At 46.1% G+C, this 17500-nt stretch overlaps 1 protein-coding gene across 3 annotated transcripts in view; it reads left to right on the forward strand.

The window, feature by feature from the left end:
• LOC128689700 (glutamate receptor-like) overlaps positions 1–17500 on the forward strand; it is a 59733-nt gene that overhangs the window by 18513 nt on the left and 23720 nt on the right. For 2 of the 3 annotated variants that reach the window (XM_070087558.1, XM_053778079.2), the window contains exons 2-3: positions 14559–15982; positions 17263–17394. The exons of the other annotated variant lie outside the window; for it this stretch is intronic. The gene's annotated coding sequence lies outside the window, so the exon portion shown is untranslated. The remainder of the gene's footprint in view (positions 1–14558; positions 15983–17262; positions 17395–17500) is intronic. 3 annotated transcript variants of the gene reach the window in all.

The following is a 17500-nucleotide window of genomic DNA, read 5'->3' on the forward strand; positions in this document are numbered from 1 at the left end:
AGGAATATGAAGAGAGCAACAGAGCAATGGTGGACACACTTGCTGAGGTGGCAAGAAGAGCTCACTCCAGCAGAGCAAAGTTGCTGGTTATGGGGGATTTCAACCACGGGGAGACTGACTGGGAAAACCTGGAGCCACATGGGGGTCCCGAAACATCGAGAGCCAGGATGTTGGACGTGGTGCTGGAAAACCTCATGCACCAACATGTTAAGGACACTTCCATAGTGAGAGGGGAGGATGAACCAGCAAGATTGGACCTTGTGTTCACCCTGGGCAGCTCAGACATTGAGGACATCAAGTATGAGAGTCCCCTAGGAGCTAGCGACCACGTGGTTCTGTGCTTTGAATACATAGTAGAGCTGCAAGTGGAGAGAATAACAGGAGTTGAATGGGAAAAGCCTGACTATAAAAGAGGGGACTACATAGGGTTGAAGAACTTCCTGCGGGAGGTCCAGTGGGACAGAGAACTGGCAGGAAAGCCAGTAAATGAAATGATGGAATATGTAACAACAAAATGCAAGGAGGCAGTGGAAAGGTTTATTCCCAAGGGCAACAGTAACAACGGGAAGACCAGAACGAGCCCCTGGTTTACCCGACGGTGTAAGGAGGCAAAAACAAAGTGCAATAGAGAATGGAAAAAGTACAGAAGGCAGAGAACACACGAAAATAGGGAGATCAGTCGCAGAGCCAGGAATGAGTATGCACAGGTAAGGAGGGAGGCCCAGCGACAGTATGAAAATGACATAGCATCGAGAATCAAGACTGACCCGAAACTGTTGTATAGCCACATCAGGAGGAAGACAACAGTCAAAGACCAGGTGATCAGATTAAGGACAGAAGGCGGAGAACTCACAAGAAATGATCAGGAGGTATGTGAGGAGCTGAACAGGAGATTTAAGGAAGTTTTTACAGTAGAGACAGGAAGGGCTGTGGGAAGACAGCACAGAAGGGAACATCAAGAGGGAATATACCAACAAGTGTTGGATGACATACGAACAACTGAGGAGGAGGTGAAGAAGCTCTTAAGTGACCTTGACACCTCAAAGGCGATGGGACCGGACAACATCTCCCCATGGGTCCTTAGAGAAGGAGCAGAGATGCTGTGCGTGCCTCTAACCACAATCTTCAACACATCCCTTGAAACTGGGCAACTACCTGAGAAATGGAAGACAGCTAATGTAGTCCCCATATTTAAGAAAGGAAACAGAAACGAGGCACTAAACTACAGACCTGTGTCTCTGACATGTATTGTTTGCAAAGTCATGGAGAAGATTATCAGGAGGAGAGTGGTCGAACACCTGGAAAGGAACAAGATTATAAATGAAAACCAGCATGGGTTCATGGAAGGCAAATCTTGTATCACAAACCTCCTGGAGTTTTATGACAAGGTAACAAAAGTAAGACAGGAGAGAGAGGGGTGGGTATATTGCGTTTTCCTAGACTGCAGGAAGGCCTTTGACACAGTTCCCCACAAGAGATTAGTGCAGAAGCTGGAGGATCAGGCGCATGTAAAAGGGAGGGCACTGCAATGGATAAGGGAATACCTGACAGGGAGGCAGCAACGAGTCATGGTACGTGAAGAGGTATCACAGTGGGCGCCTGTTACGAGCGGGGTCCCACAGGGGTCAGTTCTAGGACCAGTGCTATTTTTGATATATGTGAACGACACGATGGAAGGAATAGACTCTGAAGCGTCCCTGTTCGCAGATGACGTGAAGTTGATGAGAAGAATTAAATCGGACGAGGATGAGGCAGGACTGCAAAGAGACCTGGACAGGCTGGACATGTGGTCCAGTAACTGGCTTCTCGAATTCAATCCAGCCAAATGCAAAGTCATGAAGATTGGGGAGGGGCAAAGAAGACCGCAGACAGAGTATAGGCTAGGTGGACAAAGACTACAGACCTCACTCAGGGAGAAAGACCTTGGGGTGACCATAACACCGAGCACATCACCGGAGGCACACATCAACCAAATAACTGCTGCAGCATACGGGCGCCTGGCAAACCTGAGAATAGCGTTCCGATACCTTAATAAGGAATCGTTCAAGACACTGTACACTGTGTATGTTAGGTCCATACTGGAGTATGCAGCACCAGTCTGGAACCCACACCTGGTCAAGCACGTCAAAAAGTTAGAGAAAGTACATAGGTTTGCAACAAGGCTAGTCCCAGAGCTCAAGGGAATGTCGTACGAGGAAAGGTTAAGGGAAATCGGACTGACGACACTGGAGGACAGAAGGGTCAGTGGAGACATGATAACGACATACAAGATACTGCGGGGAATAGACAAGGTGGACAGAGATAGGATGTTCCAGAGAGGGGACACAGGGACAAGGGGTCACAACTGGAAGCTGAAGACTCAGACGAGTCACAGGGACGTTAGGAAGTATTTCTTCAGTCATAGAGTTGTCAGCAAGTGGAATAGCCTAGTGGAGGCAGGAACCATACATAGTTTTAAGAAGAGGTATGACAAAGCTCAGGAAGCAGAGAGAGAGAGGACCCAGTAGCGATCAGTGAAGAGGCGGGGCCAGGAGCTGAGTCTCGACCCCTGCAACCACAATTAGGTGAGTACAATTAGGTGAGTACACACACACACACCCACACACACACACACACACACACACACACACATACACACACACACACACACACACACACACACACACACACACACACACACACACACACACGTGAAGCAGTATCGCTAAATAGTGCTCCCAGGATTTAGCGTTCTAGTGGCTGTCCTAAGATATTATTAGCGGTCATCGTACGTGAGTGAATCAGTGAACATACCTACAAGAGTGTAATAGCTTTCAAGAGTGCAAATAATGTGATAGGATCAAGAATTTTACAATTTAAATTTGAATGAAATTTGAGTAAGGGAGGGTAGCAGTCAGCTGATCAGGTTACTGGCCGCAGTGTTGACACAAAATATCCAAACAGTTAATTGGGTTAACGGTGTGATCTGAAATATTAACAAATACATATGTTGGTTGATTATAGCAGCAGTGTAGTGATAAGGTCATAAAAGAGTGATTAAGTAAATACTGAAAGTAAGAAAAATTAGTCAATCCCCAGCTGTTGGTGTTGTGAATGAAGCTAACATCATCAGACTTGTTATGACCATAATACTGTACTAAAGAAAAAAGAGGGAATGCCAAGTCTTAAAAGAAAAAGAAAATAAAAACTTGAATGCATGATAAAGTTCCTGAAGGAGTTACAAAATTGAAGTTGATAGACGACCAGCAGGAACCTCCATTGTTGTGCAGACGACATCACTTGCCTATTTGTGGTTAATTTTGGTTAGTGTCTAAAGTCTCAAGTGTCTCGCCCTGCTGGTTGTATGCTATACCATCTCTCTCTCCCTATTTCAGTACCAGGAGATAGATAGTGTTTAGTAAATTATCTAAATATTGCCAGGTAAACTCAGAAGAGTTGTGTAGCCTAGTGAAGCTAGTAAACCCCCCCCCCCCGTTTTTCTGAGGGACAAGCTAGTAAACAAGTACGCAACTATACAAACAAACAAGTGTACGCAATTAATATTATACAGTGGTCCCTCGATTATCGACGGTAATCCGTTCCTGGAAGCCGGTCGATTATCGAAATGGTTGATTTACGAATCAATTTTCCCCATAAGAAATAATGTAAATTCAATTAATCCGTTCCTGACACCCAGAAGTATTAAAACAAAAAAATTTTTTACATGAAATATTCATGTAGTACATAAACAATACAATGGGAAATGATGAATGAAACATTAACAGCATAACACTTACCTTTATTGGAGATTCTTCTTAGTGTATGGGAGACTGGAGGAGGAGGAGAGAGTGGATTGTTTATAGTTTGGAAGGGGAATCCCCTTCCAGCAACACCTCAGGTACCATTTGCTTTTCTGGGGTTGCTTCTTTTCTCTGTTTCTTAATGCCACTAGGACCAGCTTGAGAGTCACTGGAGTCCTGTCTCGCAAAATAACTGTGCAGAGAGCTCTGTTTCTGGCGTCTCTTTAAAACTTCCCTAAAATGGGCCAAGACTCTGTCACTGTACAAGTTGCCGATATGGCTTGCAACATCCTTCTCTGGGTGATGTTTCTCCATAAATCTTTCCATCTTACCCCACATAGTAAAAATCTCCTTAATTTCTGAAGAAGGCACCTTCTTCCATCTCTCTTCCTCCTCCTCCTCTGCAGCAAGATTCTGAGCTGCGATCTGTTGCTCTTCCTGCTGAAGCTCTTGCAGCTCCTCAGTGGTTAGCTCTTCGTTGTGGTCCTCCACCAACTCTTCCACATCCTCCAAACTCACATCCAACCCCATGGAACTCCCCAGTGCCACAATAGAGTTCAGAACTGACATAGGCTCATCAGGGTCAGCCCCAAACCCTTCCAAATCCCTCTTGTCGACACAATCTGGCCACAATTTTCTCCAAGCAGAGTTCAAAGTCCTGGTAGACACTCCCTCCCAAGCCTTACCTATAAGGCTTACACAATGGAAAATACTGAAATGTTCTTTCCAAAAATCTCGTAGGGTCAAGTGAGTGTCTGAGGTCACATTGAAGCACCTTTCAAACATTGCTTTGGTGTACAGTTTTTTAAAGTTTGCAATGACCTGCCGGTCCATGGGTTGGAGGAGAGGAGTGGTATTCGGGGGCAAGAACTTTACTGAGATGAACCCAAACTCCTTCAGAATTAGGTCATCCAAGTTTGGTGGATGAGCAGGTGCATTGTCCATTACTAGCAGGCACTTGAGATCCAATTTCTTCTCCAGGAGGTAATTCTTCACACTAGGGCCAAACACTTCGTTGAACCACTCTACAAAAATTTCCCTCGTGACCCATGCCTTATTATTAGATTTCCAAAACACACACAATTTACTCTTCATAACATTATTTTTCTTAAATGCTCTGGGATTTTCAGAATGGTACACTAGTAACGGCTTCACTTTGAAATCCCCACTAGCATTAGCACAGAACATTAGCGTCAGCCTGTCTTTCATAGGCTTGTGTCCTGGCATTGACTTTTCCTCTTGTGTAATGAAGGTCCTCTTTGGCATTTTCTTCCAGAAGAGGCCTGTTTCGTCACAATTGAACACTTGTTCAGGTTTCAGTCCTTCAGCCTCTATGTACTCCTGGAATTCATGCACATATTTTTCAGCCGCCTTGTGGTCCGAACTGGCAGCCTCACCATGCCTTACCACACTGTGTATGCCAGTACACTTCTTAAATCTCTCAAACCAGCCTTTGCTGGCCTTAAAATCACTCACTTCACCACTATTTGCAGGCAATTTATTTACCAAATCTTCATGCAACTGCCTAGCCTTTTCACAAATAATCGAGGTCATAAGACTGTCTCCTGCTAATTGTTTCTCATTTATCCACACCAATAATAACTTCTCAACCTCTTCCAGTACTGGTGATCTCATTTTTGTCAGCATATTTACCCCCTTTGCAACAACAGTGTCCTTGATTTCCTTTCTCATGGCTATGATGGAAGATATGGTTGAATGATTTTTGTTATACATCCTCGCCAGTTCGCCCACACGTACGCCACTATCATATTGTTCAATGATGTTTTTCTTAAATTCAATGGTATTTCTCACCTTCTTTACCAAAGGTTTGGCACTAGGAGCTTTCTTTGGAGCCATGGTAGCTTATTTAGCACTTAAATAACTTGCAAGCACAAAAATAAATGAAATATTATGAAATATTTCACTGGAGCACGTGAGAGGACCGCCGCTAACTGGTAAACAATGGCACACTGGCTGGGAAGGAAGGCTGAGGCGGGTCGAGGCCTGCTTACCTCGTGCATACGCGTCTGGGACGACGGGTCGAGACAGGTCGATAAACGAATTTCGGTCAATTTCCGAGTCAATATTTTGTTGAAAAAACCGGTTGATTTCCGAAATGGTCGACTTTCAGGCCGGTCGATTATTGAGGGACCACTGTATAGTATATATTAGTGCATATAATAAGGAATTGATTGTGAAATTTTTTTTTTATAATCTTCAAAAGAGTAGCGTAGCCTAGTGTGCGCACGCACACCCACACACCCACACCCACACACACCCACACACCCACACACACCCACACACCCACACACACCCACACACACCCACACACACCCACACACACCCACACACCCACACACACCCACACACACCCACACACACCCACACACACCCACACACCCCCACACACCCCCACACACACCCACACCCACACACCCACACACACCCACACACCCACACACCCACACACCCACCCACACCCACCCACACACCCACCCACACACACACCCACACACCCCCACACACCCACCCACACACCCCCACACACACCCACACACACCCACACACACCCACACACACCCACACACACACACACACACCCACACACACCCACACACACCCACCCACACCCACCCACACACCCACCCACACACCCACCCACACACCCCCACACACACCCACACACACCCACACACACACAAACACACACCCACACACACCCACACACCCACACACACACACACACACACACACACCCACCCACACACCCACCCACACACCCACCCACACCCACCCACACCCCCCACCCCACACACACCCACACACACACACAACACACACAAACACACACACACCCACACAAACACACACACCCACACACCCACACACACCCACCCACACACCCACCCACACCCACCCACACACCCACCCACACCCTCCCACACCCCCCCACCCCTCCCCACACACACGCAACACACACAACACACACACACACACACACACATATTGCCAGACTCACACATACACTCCCCCCCTCCCCCACCGACATCTCGCTCCTTCACCTGATCCCTCCCCTCCCTCTTTCACCCTCCCCCTCCCCACCTCTCCCTCACCCACTTACCCACTTGCTTCACTCTCCTTCCCACTCCCCCTCCCCACTACTCTCCCATATAGCCACAGTTCCTCCTCTACCTCCCCCCCCCCACACTCTGACATATACAATACTAACCTAACATACAGAATTACATAGGTTTCCCACTCTGAGGCAATCAGGATAAAACAAAAATGGGTTGCCAGAGAGCAACAAGAAAACCCAAGGGACAGGAGGAGGAAACTGCAAAGGAAGATTGGGCAGCAGAGCTCACAAAAAGGGAACAAGAATGGGAAAAGAAACTAGAAGAACTTAGCATGAGAATGGAAGAGAGGATAGACATGGAAAGCAGGAAGTGGGAGGTGAAAGTCAAAGCAGCAGAGGCCAGGATACAGAGTTTAGAAGAGGAACTGGAAAATCTGAAACAGCCTAAAGAACTAAAGAACATTATGGGATTGACAACAGAGACCGCTACCTCAGCCACAAATAAGGGGACTGTAGGGAAAGGAGGAGCAAAACTGCATGTAGAAGCTCTATCAGTGGAGACTGTAGTAAATGAAAGAGCTAAGCTATATGTGGAGGCCCTAAAAGACCACAACAGAGCCCAGGGAAAGCCGAGAAGGGAAAATGACAGGCCACTGAGCCCATGTACAGTAGCTAGTGAAACTGAAGAAAGGAAAGCTGCAATGGAGGAAATCAAATTGAATGAGGGGATACACAGGGATATGCAGTGGGAGAATGAAAGGGTGAGGTCAGTCTTTGTGTATGGGCTACAGGAAGTTGAAGGGGAAACATATGAAGCAAGAAAACAAGGGGAAAAAAAAGCAATTGAAAGCATCATGAAAGTAATCGGAGAAGACGACATGACCCAGCTGGAAAATTTTCGGAGAATAGGGGGGTTTGTAAAAAAAAGAAACCGGCCAGTGAAAGTGACCTTCAAGGCAGAATCGACTCGGAACAGGATACTGCAGGAAAAAGCACGATTAAGGGACATGCCGGGATACAGGAAGGTGTATCTCGACCGCGACAGAACACAAGACGAAAGGCGGAAACTGAGAGAGATGGTACAAAGGCGAAAGGAGGAAAGAGAGGGGATGGAGAAGACAGACAGGAGATCCCAGACACAGGAAGAAGATCAAATACAACCTCCCTCACAGCTTCCTATAGAAGCCTCCCAACCAGGTCAACCCCAGTGCAGCCAAACACTCTAAACCAAAACACCCATGCCATATCCAATGCCCCCACCCACTACATTACAAACTCCACCCCCACAGCAACCACCCATAGTTCCTTATCAGGTCTCCCACTTCCCCAACCCCAATACACCTCCCAGACCACAGTCTTAGAAAAGAAGTTGAAGGTATGGTATACAAATGCAGATGGAATAACAAATAAGTATGAGGAGTGGCACGAAAGAATCAAGGAGACATCCCCAGACATAATAGCACTCACAGAAACAAAACTCACCAGAATAATAACAGATTCAATCTTTCCACCCGGATATCAAATCTTCAGGAAAGACAGAGGGAGGAGAGGGGGAGGAGGAGTTGCACTGCTCATTAAAAGCCAGTGGGGTTTTGAGAAAATGGAAGGAATGGATGGCACGGGTGAAAGGGACTACTTAGTAGGAACAATCCAGTCTGAGGGACATAAGGTGATAATTGCAGTAATGTACAACCCACCACAGAACTGCAGGAGACCAAGAGAAGAATACGATGAGAGCAACAGAGCCATGGTCGACACACTAGCCGAGGTGGCCAGGAGAGCACACGTGGGGGGAGCAAAGTTACTAGTTATGGGTGATTTCAATCACAAGGAGATTGACTGGGAAAACCTGGAGCCCCATGGGGGTTCCGAAACATGGAGAGCCAAGATGATGGATGTAGTACTGGAAAACCTCATGCATCAACATGTTAGAGACACTACCAGAGAGAGAGGAGAAGATGAACCAGCAAGACTGGACCTTGTATTCACCTTGAGTAGTTCAGACATCGAGGATATCTTGTATGAAAGGCCCCTGGGAGCTAGTGATCATGTGGTTCTGTGCTTCGACTACATAGTTGAGCTCCAAGTGGAGAGAGTAGCAGGAATAGGATGGGAAAAACCAAACTACAAAAGGGGGAACTACTCAGGCATGAGGAACTTCCTTCAAAACATTCAGTGGGAGAGGGAACTGACAGGAAAACCAGTACAAGAAATGATGGACTATGTGGCAACAAAATGCAAGGAGGCAGAGGAGAGGTTTGTTCCCAAGGGAAACAGAAATAATGGGAAGAACAGAACGAGTCCTTGGTTCACCCAAAGGTGTAGGGAGGCAAAAACTAGGTGTACTAGAGAATGGAAAAGGTACAGAAGACAGAGAACTCAGGAAAATAAAGAGATTAGCCGAAGAGCCAGAAATGAATATGCACAGATAAGAAGGGAGGCTCAGCGACAATATGAAAATGACATAGCATCGAAAGTCAAGACTGACCCGAAGCTGTTGTACAGCCACATCAGGAGGAAAACAACAGTCAAGGACCAGGTAATCAGACTGAGGAAGGGTGATGGGGAATTCACAAGCAACGACCGAGAGGTATGTCAGGAGCTCAACACGAGATTTAAAGAAGTATTTACAGTGGAAACCAGTAGGACTCCAGGAAATCAGAACAGGGGGGTACACCAGCAAGTGCTGGATGAGGTACATATAACCAAGGAGGAAGTGAAGAAGCTGCTATGCGAACTTGACACCTCAAAGGCGGTGGGACCAGACAACATCTCTCCGTGGGTCCTTAAAGAGGGAGCAGAGATATTGTGTGTGCCATTAACAAAGATCTTCAACACATCATTTGAAACTGGGCAACTCCCTGAGGTATGGAAGATGGCAAATGTAGTCCCAATTTTTAAAAAGGGAGACAGACATGAGGCACTAAACTACAGACCTGTATCACTAACGTGTATAGTATGCAAGGTCATGGAGAAGATCATCAGGAGGAGAGTGGTGGAGCACCTGGAAAGAAACAAGTGTATAATTGACAACCAGCATGGTTTCAGGGAAGGAAAATCCTGTGTCACAAACCTACTAGAGTTTTATGACAAGGTGACAGAAGTAAGACAAGAGAGAGAGGGGTGGATCGACTGCATTTTTTTGGACTGCAAAAAGGCCTTCGACACAGTTCCTCACAAGAGGTTACTGAAAAAGCTAGAAGATCAGGCACACATAACAGGAAAGGCACTGCAATGGATCAGAGAATACCTGACAGGGAGGCAACAACGAGTCATGGTACGTGACGAGGTGTCAGAGTGGGCGCTTGTGACAAGCGGGGTTCCACAGGGGTCAGTCCTAGGACCTGTGCTGTTCTTGGTATATGTGAACGACATAACGGAAGGGATAGACTCAGAAGTGTCCTTGTTTGCAGATGATGTGAAGTTAATGAGAAGAATCAAATCGGATGAGGATCAGGCAGGACTACAAAGAGACCTGGACAGGCTGCAAGCCTGGTCCAGCAACTGGCTCCTTGAGTTTAACCCTGCCAAATGCAAAGTCATGAAGATTGGGGAAGGGCAAAGAAGACCGCAGACACAATATAGTTTAGATGGCCAAAGACTGCAAACCTCACTCAAGGAAAAAGATCTGGGGGTGAGTATAACACCGAGCATATCTCCTGAGGCGCACATAAATCAGATAACTGCTGCAGCATACGGGCGCCTGGCAAACCTACGGATAGCGTTCCGATACCTCAGTAAGGAGTCGTTCAAGACCCTGTATACCATTTACGTCAGGCCCATACTGGAGTATGCAGCACCAGTTTGGAATCCACACCTAGTCAAGCACGTCAAGAAATTAGAGAAAGTGCAAAGGTTTGCAACAAGACTAGTCCCAGAGCTACGGGGATTGTCCTACGAAGAAAGGTTGAGGGAAATCGGCCTGACGACACTGGAGGCCAGGAGGGTCAGGGGAGACATGATAACGACATATAAAATACTGCGCGGAATAGACAAGGTGGACAAAGACAGGATGTTCCAGAGATGGGACACAGACACAAGAGGTCACAATTGGAAGTTGAAGACTCAGATGAATCGAAGGGATGTTAGGAAGTATTTCTTCAGTCATAGAGTAGTCAAGTCATGGAATAGTCTAGAAAGTGAAGTAGTGGAGGCGGGAACCATACATAGTTTTAAGGCGAGGTATGATAAAGCTCATGTAGCAGGGAGAGAGAGGACCTAGTAGCAATCAGTGAAGAGGCGGGGCCAGGAGCTATGACTCGACCCCTGCAACCACAAATAGGTGAGTACAAATAGGTGAGTACACACACAAATAACAGATGCAATCTTCCCACCAGGATACCAGATCATGAGGAAAGATAGAAGGGGTAGGGGGGGAGGTGGGGTTGCTCTGCTCGTAAAAAACAGATGGAAATTCGAGAAAATGGAAGGAATAGATGAGACAGGAGAAAGAGACTACATAGCAGGTACATTTCAGTCTGGGGAACACAAAGTGGTCATTGCAGTGATGTATAATCCACCACAGAACTGCAGGAGGCCAAGAGAGGAATATGAAGAGAGCAACAGAGCAATGGTGGACACACTTGCTGAGGTGGCAAGAAGAGCTCACTCCAGCAGAGCAAAGTTGCTGGTTATGGGGGATTTCAACCACAGGGAGATTGACTGGGAAAACCTGGAGCCACATGGGGGTCCCGAAACATGGAGAGCCAGGATGTTGGACGTGGTGCTGGAAAACCTCATGCACCAACATGTTAAGGACACTACCAGAGTGAGAGGGGAGGATGAACCAGCAAGATTGGATCTTGTGTTCACCCTGGGCAGCTCAGACATTGAGGACATCAAGTATGAGAGTCCCCTAGGAGCTAGCGACCACGTGGTTCTGTGCTTTGAATATATAGTAGAGCTGCAAGTGGAGAGAATAACAGGAGTAGAATGGGAAAAGCCTGACTATAAAAGAGGGGACTACATAGGGTTGAAGAACTTCCTGCGGGAGGTCCAGTGGGACAGAGAACTGGCAGGAAAGCCAGTAAATGAAATGATGGAATATGTAGCAACAAAATGCAAGGAGGCAGTGGAAAGGTTCATTCCCAAGGGCAACAGTAACAACGGGAAGACCAGAACAAGCCCCTGGTTTACCCGACGGTGTAAGGAGGCAAAAACAAAGTGCAATAGAGAATGGAAAAAGTACAGAAGGCAGAGAACACACGAAAATAGGGAGATCAGTCGCAGAGCCAGGAACGAGTACGCACAGGTAAGGACGGAGGCCCAGCGACAGTATGAAAATGACATAGCATCGAGAATCAAGACTGACCCGAAACTGTTGTATAGCCACATCAGGAGGAAGACAACAGTCAAAGACCAGGTGATCAGATTAAGGACAGAAGGTGGAGAACTCACAAGAAATGATCAGGAGGTATGTGAGGAGCTGAACAGGAGATTTAAGGAAGTTTTTACAGTAGAGACAGGAAGGGCTGTGGGAAGACAGCACAGAAGGGAACATCAAGAGGGAATATACCAACAAGTGTTGGATGACATACGAACAACTGAGGAGGAGGTGAAGAAGCTCTTAAGTGACCTTGACACCTCAAAGGGGATGGGACCGGACAACATCTCCCCATTGGTCCTTAGAGAAGGAGCAGAGATGCTGTGTGTGCCTCTAACCACAATCTTCAACACATCCCTTGAAACTGGGCAACTACCTGAGAAATGGAAGACAGCTAATGTAGTCCCCATATTTAAGAAAGGAAACAGAAACGAGGCACTAAACTACAGACCTGTGTCTCTGACATGTATTGTGTGCAAAGTCATGGAGAAGATTATCAGGAGGAGAGTGGTCGAACTCCTGGAAAGGAACAAGATTATAAATGAAAACCAGCATGGGTTCATGGAAGGCAAATCTTGTATCACAAACCTCCTGGAGTTTTATGACAAGGTAACAGAAGTAAGACACGAGAGAGAGGGTTGGGTAGATTGCGTTTTCCTAGACTGCAGGAAGGCCTTTGACACAGTTCCCCACAAGAGATTAGTGCAGAAGCTGGAGGATCAGGCACACGTAAAAGGAAGGGCACTGCAATGGATAAGGGAATACCTGACAGGGAGGCAGCAACGAGTCATGGTACGTGAAGAGGTATCACAGTGGGCGCCTGTTACGAGCGGGGTCCCACAGGGGTCAGTTCTAGGACCAGTGCTATTTTTGATATATGTGAACGACATGATGGAAGGAATAGACTCTGAAGTGTCCCTGTTCGCAGATGACGTGAAGTTGATGAGAAGAATTAAATCGGACGAGGATGAGGCAGGACTGCAAAGAGACCTGGACAGGCTGGACATGTGGTCCAGTAACTGGCTCCTCGAATTCAATCCAGCCAAATGCAAAGTCATGAAGATTGGGGAGGGGCAAAGAAGACCGCAGACAGAATATAGGCTAGGTGGACAAAGACTACAGACCTCACTCAGGGAGAAAGACCTTGGGGTGACCATAACACCGAGCACATCACCGGAGGCACACATCAACCAAATAACCGCTGCAGCATACGGGCGCCTGGCAAACCTGAGAATAGCGTTCCGATACCTTAATAAGGAATCGTTCAAGACACTGTACACTGTGTATGTTAGACCCATACTGGAGTATGCAGCACCAGTCTGGAACCCACACCTGGTCAAGCACGTCAAGAAGTTAGAGAAAATACAAAGGTTTGCAACAAGGCTAGTCCCAGAGCTCAAGGGAATGTCGTACGAGGAAAGGTTAAGGGAAATCGGACTGACGACACTGGAGGACAGAAGGGTCAGGGGAGACATGATAACGACATACAAGATACTGCGGGGAATAGACAAGGTGGACAGAGATAGGATGTTCCAGAGAGGGGACACAGGGACAAGGGGTCACAACTGGAAGCTGAAGACTCAGACGAGTCACAGGGACGTTAGGAAGTATTTCTTCAGTCATAGAGTTGTCAGCAAGTGGAATAGCCTAGCAAGTGAAGTAGTGGAGGCAGGAACCATACATAGTTTTAAGAAGAGGTATGACAAAGTTCAGGAAGCAGAGAGAGAGAGGATCCAGTAGCGATCAGTGAAGAGGCGGGGCCAGGAGCTGAGTCTCGACCCCTGCAACCACAATTAGGTGAGTACAATTAGGTGAGTACACACACACAGTGAAGAGGCGGGGCCAGGAGACGTGACTCGGCCCCTGCAACCACAACTGAATACAGACTCTTAAGGAGGGGCTAACCATCTGGCTACTAGACTTCGAAGCAGTAAGAGTAATCATTGTAGCAGGGAGGTGAAGAAAGAAGAATGAAAATATATCACCTGGGATGATGTATTCATGGAATCTCATCCCCCCCTCCTCCCCAAAAAAAATAATTCCTTGGACTAATTCATTACTCCAAAATTACCCTCAGAACTACACACAAACAAATAAATCAGCAGCGCACATTAAACAAATATCAAAATATTTTTCACAAACCTTGATAATGACTCGTTTAAAACATTTATTACCAAATAAATACGATCAGTCTTTGAGTATGGAACACCAGTGTGAAGCCCTTACCTAGTTAAACCCAAAACAAAATTTGAGTAAGTCCAAAAGAATGCATCCAGATTATTAAGTACATTTATTTTTATTTTACTGCCTTGTTTAAAATGATTATTCGTTTTATTGCCAATCAAGAGCTTATTGATGATGACATTAATTTTTTTTTCAGTAAGGTGCGATGCTGCCATTCGATTTAATTGTGTCATTGATTGTCATGGTGGCAGGGCATGTTGCAGGAGAGGAGGGTCAGCTGGTTGGATCTGTAGACCAGCTGTCTGGATCTGTAGACCAGCTGTCTGGATCTGTAGACAAGCTTTCTGGCTCTGTAGACCAGGCGGGTGGATATGTAGATCAGATGAGTGGGCCTGTGAAGCTGGACGGTCCTGTGCACCTGATTAATGAATCAGAAAATCAGCAAACTGTACCTGTGAACCTCCCATATGTTTCTGGTGTCGGTCTTAGGAGACTCGTAGACCGGCTGGACGGCTCTGGAGATCAGCCGGGCAGCTCTGGAGATCAGTTCGGCAGCTTCCTGGACAAAGTAGGGTTGATGGTGAGTCAGGTGGTGACGCAATACCTGAACAAGTGTCACCTGGTTATGGGAACCAGCCAGCAGCAGTCTTCACCTCTGTTCTCCCAGATCTTTAGGTGAGATCCTCATACCACTGCACTACATTCAAGAGACATTTCGGTCCGTCCTGCACCAGGACTGAAACTTGCTATTACAAACATAGGTGGTAGATTAAAAGCCTATAGTACCTGATCGTAAAACTAAGTCAGCAAAACAAGGCACTCAACAGAGTAAACACAGCAGGGATGGGTTCCTTTACCCATGTATTCCTTCATCATTTATTTACTATATTTACAATTTTAGCATATAAGACATCAGAGTATGTAATAGGGCATGAGTAGACACGACCAGTGTCTGCGGAAGTCTGCCACCCAGCCAGGTGGGCAGGTGTGACGCCACCTTGGCTGAAGTAGCCGGCTTCCACATTACTAGTGGTTTGAACTGGACAATAAACACAGCATTGGGGACTCAGAATTGCTACACTCTAAATTGCCAGTTAACTGGTTGAGAGGGCATGTAGAATGGTTGTTTGACGTACGTCGAATGAATTGTAACATACTCGTCTCACGCCACAGTCGCAAAGTTGTGAATGTACTGTGAATTGTTCCAGCTACGGTATTCCGACTTGCATTCTCAAGACAAGAGGATATAAAATAATAAATGAATCGACCTCTCCTTGAGCTTAATGGCCCACATAGGTTTATCGCTTTTAGAAAATGTTAAAATAATAATAATAATATTTCAGATTACTAATCATATTTTAAGCAAATAGTACTACTTTTTAGGTAAAATATCAAAACTAAAAAACGAATAGATATTAAATATTCCCCTCCCCCTTTCCCGGGTTACTCGGGTGCCAGGCGAGTGTCGGGTGTGGTGCAGGTGGTGGTGGTGGAGGTAAAAACACTCTTCCTGCAGGACCCTTCAGCACAGGAGCTGCAGAAAGGGCTGTGGCAGTATGTCAAGGCCACTTGTCGCGCCCTCGTCTTCGACGTCACCAACGACGCACACCTCGTGCTGAGGTAAAGTGTCCTTCAGACTCACCTGATGGCATCCCTTGTTAACGTTATTAACTTTATTCCCTTTTTCAAGGAAAGGGTAGGGTGAAGGGCTCTTGTTCCAAGAAGAACTGGAGCTACCTTTTCCTTCCCTGGTCAAAATTATTACCTCAAATTCTCAAGGCGCTGTTCAACCCATGGGGAATTAGAGCTTTCCCATTAATATAACGTTATAAAAAAGTTTGCAGAGGTGATTAATTCGTTACTACCCACATAGTATTGATCTGGTGTAAGGATTTTTCTCCAAGAAACTGGAGGTACTCAATAAGCGTAAAGCAATCAAGACTGTAAAACCCTCCCTATATATTTATAAGGGGACCTCTAGCTCTGTTCTATAACAGACTTGATAAATTTTACAAATCATTTCTTGATCAGCCTGGCTGTCGCACCCACAGTACGTTGAACTGCTGGCACCAACAGCCTAAAAAAAAAAAAAGTGTTATGGTCAAACTAATCAAACCTGAGTAAGTGACACTCGTGTTTCAAGACTGACTTTGATAATTAAGGTATTTTTCTTCAACAGATTCTTACAAGAGTCAGATATGTGGTTGTGGCCAAAGACACGAGTCCTTCTGGTGGGTCCCAAAACACATGTAGGAACCTTTCTCCTACATCCTACCCTCCGCAACACTATCCACGCTCTATACTTTGCTCTCTGTCATCACTGCTCGAAAGAAACAGACACTCATCTTGCCTCTTCAGGTAAAACCCTTCAGTGGAGATGCCTCGATACGGATAACAAGAAATTACAGCAACTTTTTTCTTCTTTATATCAAAAATGATTACCTCTCGTGCCCCAGTAGGTGAACCCTCACGGGTGTAGGTTGGGTTCCTCCATAAGTATAATAATAATTGTAAACAAAATTGGCTGACGCCACGTTTAAATTACTTTCGAAGGCTTGAAAATTATTTATACGATCGCCCCCTTCCGCCTCCCCCCCCCCCTCGAAAAAATATTGAGGCAAAATTGCTTTCAAATTATTACTCAAGCATTCTATTTCTTACTACACATATTTACATTTTTGTCCACATGCTTGTGTGTTATTTTTTCATTAATCGAAGGAACCTACTCATCTTGAGCAGTAAATATTGCTGCAACAATTTGTAGCAGTTAAACAAAGAGAATAAAGGAAAATTAGTGCTGCTGTTCAGGTAAATTACACTTGCTTTCCATAGGCTTTAGATCTAAAAAAAATAATTAGAGCAGCTTCGCAGATCACTCTCAAGAAGGAACTAACCCGCAGGCACGAGTGATGGCGTTGAGGTGTACCGACGATGCGCCTTTTGCAAATCGGGGGAAGCTGGGGTACAGTTCCTTGACTTCTGGTCAGTACTCACTACCGTGGGATTATTCCAGACCAGCCTGCTCTTCCCCGGTGAGTGTGTGTGTGTGTGTGTGTGTGTGTGTGTGTGTGTGTGTGTGTGTGTGTGTGTGTGTGTGTGTGTGTGTGTGTGGGTGTGTGTACTCACCTATATATGGTT

The sequence above is a fragment of the Cherax quadricarinatus genome, chromosome 22 (assembly GCF_038502225.1).
Source record: "Cherax quadricarinatus isolate ZL_2023a chromosome 22, ASM3850222v1, whole genome shotgun sequence".
NCBI classification, from domain to species: domain Eukaryota; kingdom Metazoa; phylum Arthropoda; class Malacostraca; order Decapoda; family Parastacidae; genus Cherax; species Cherax quadricarinatus.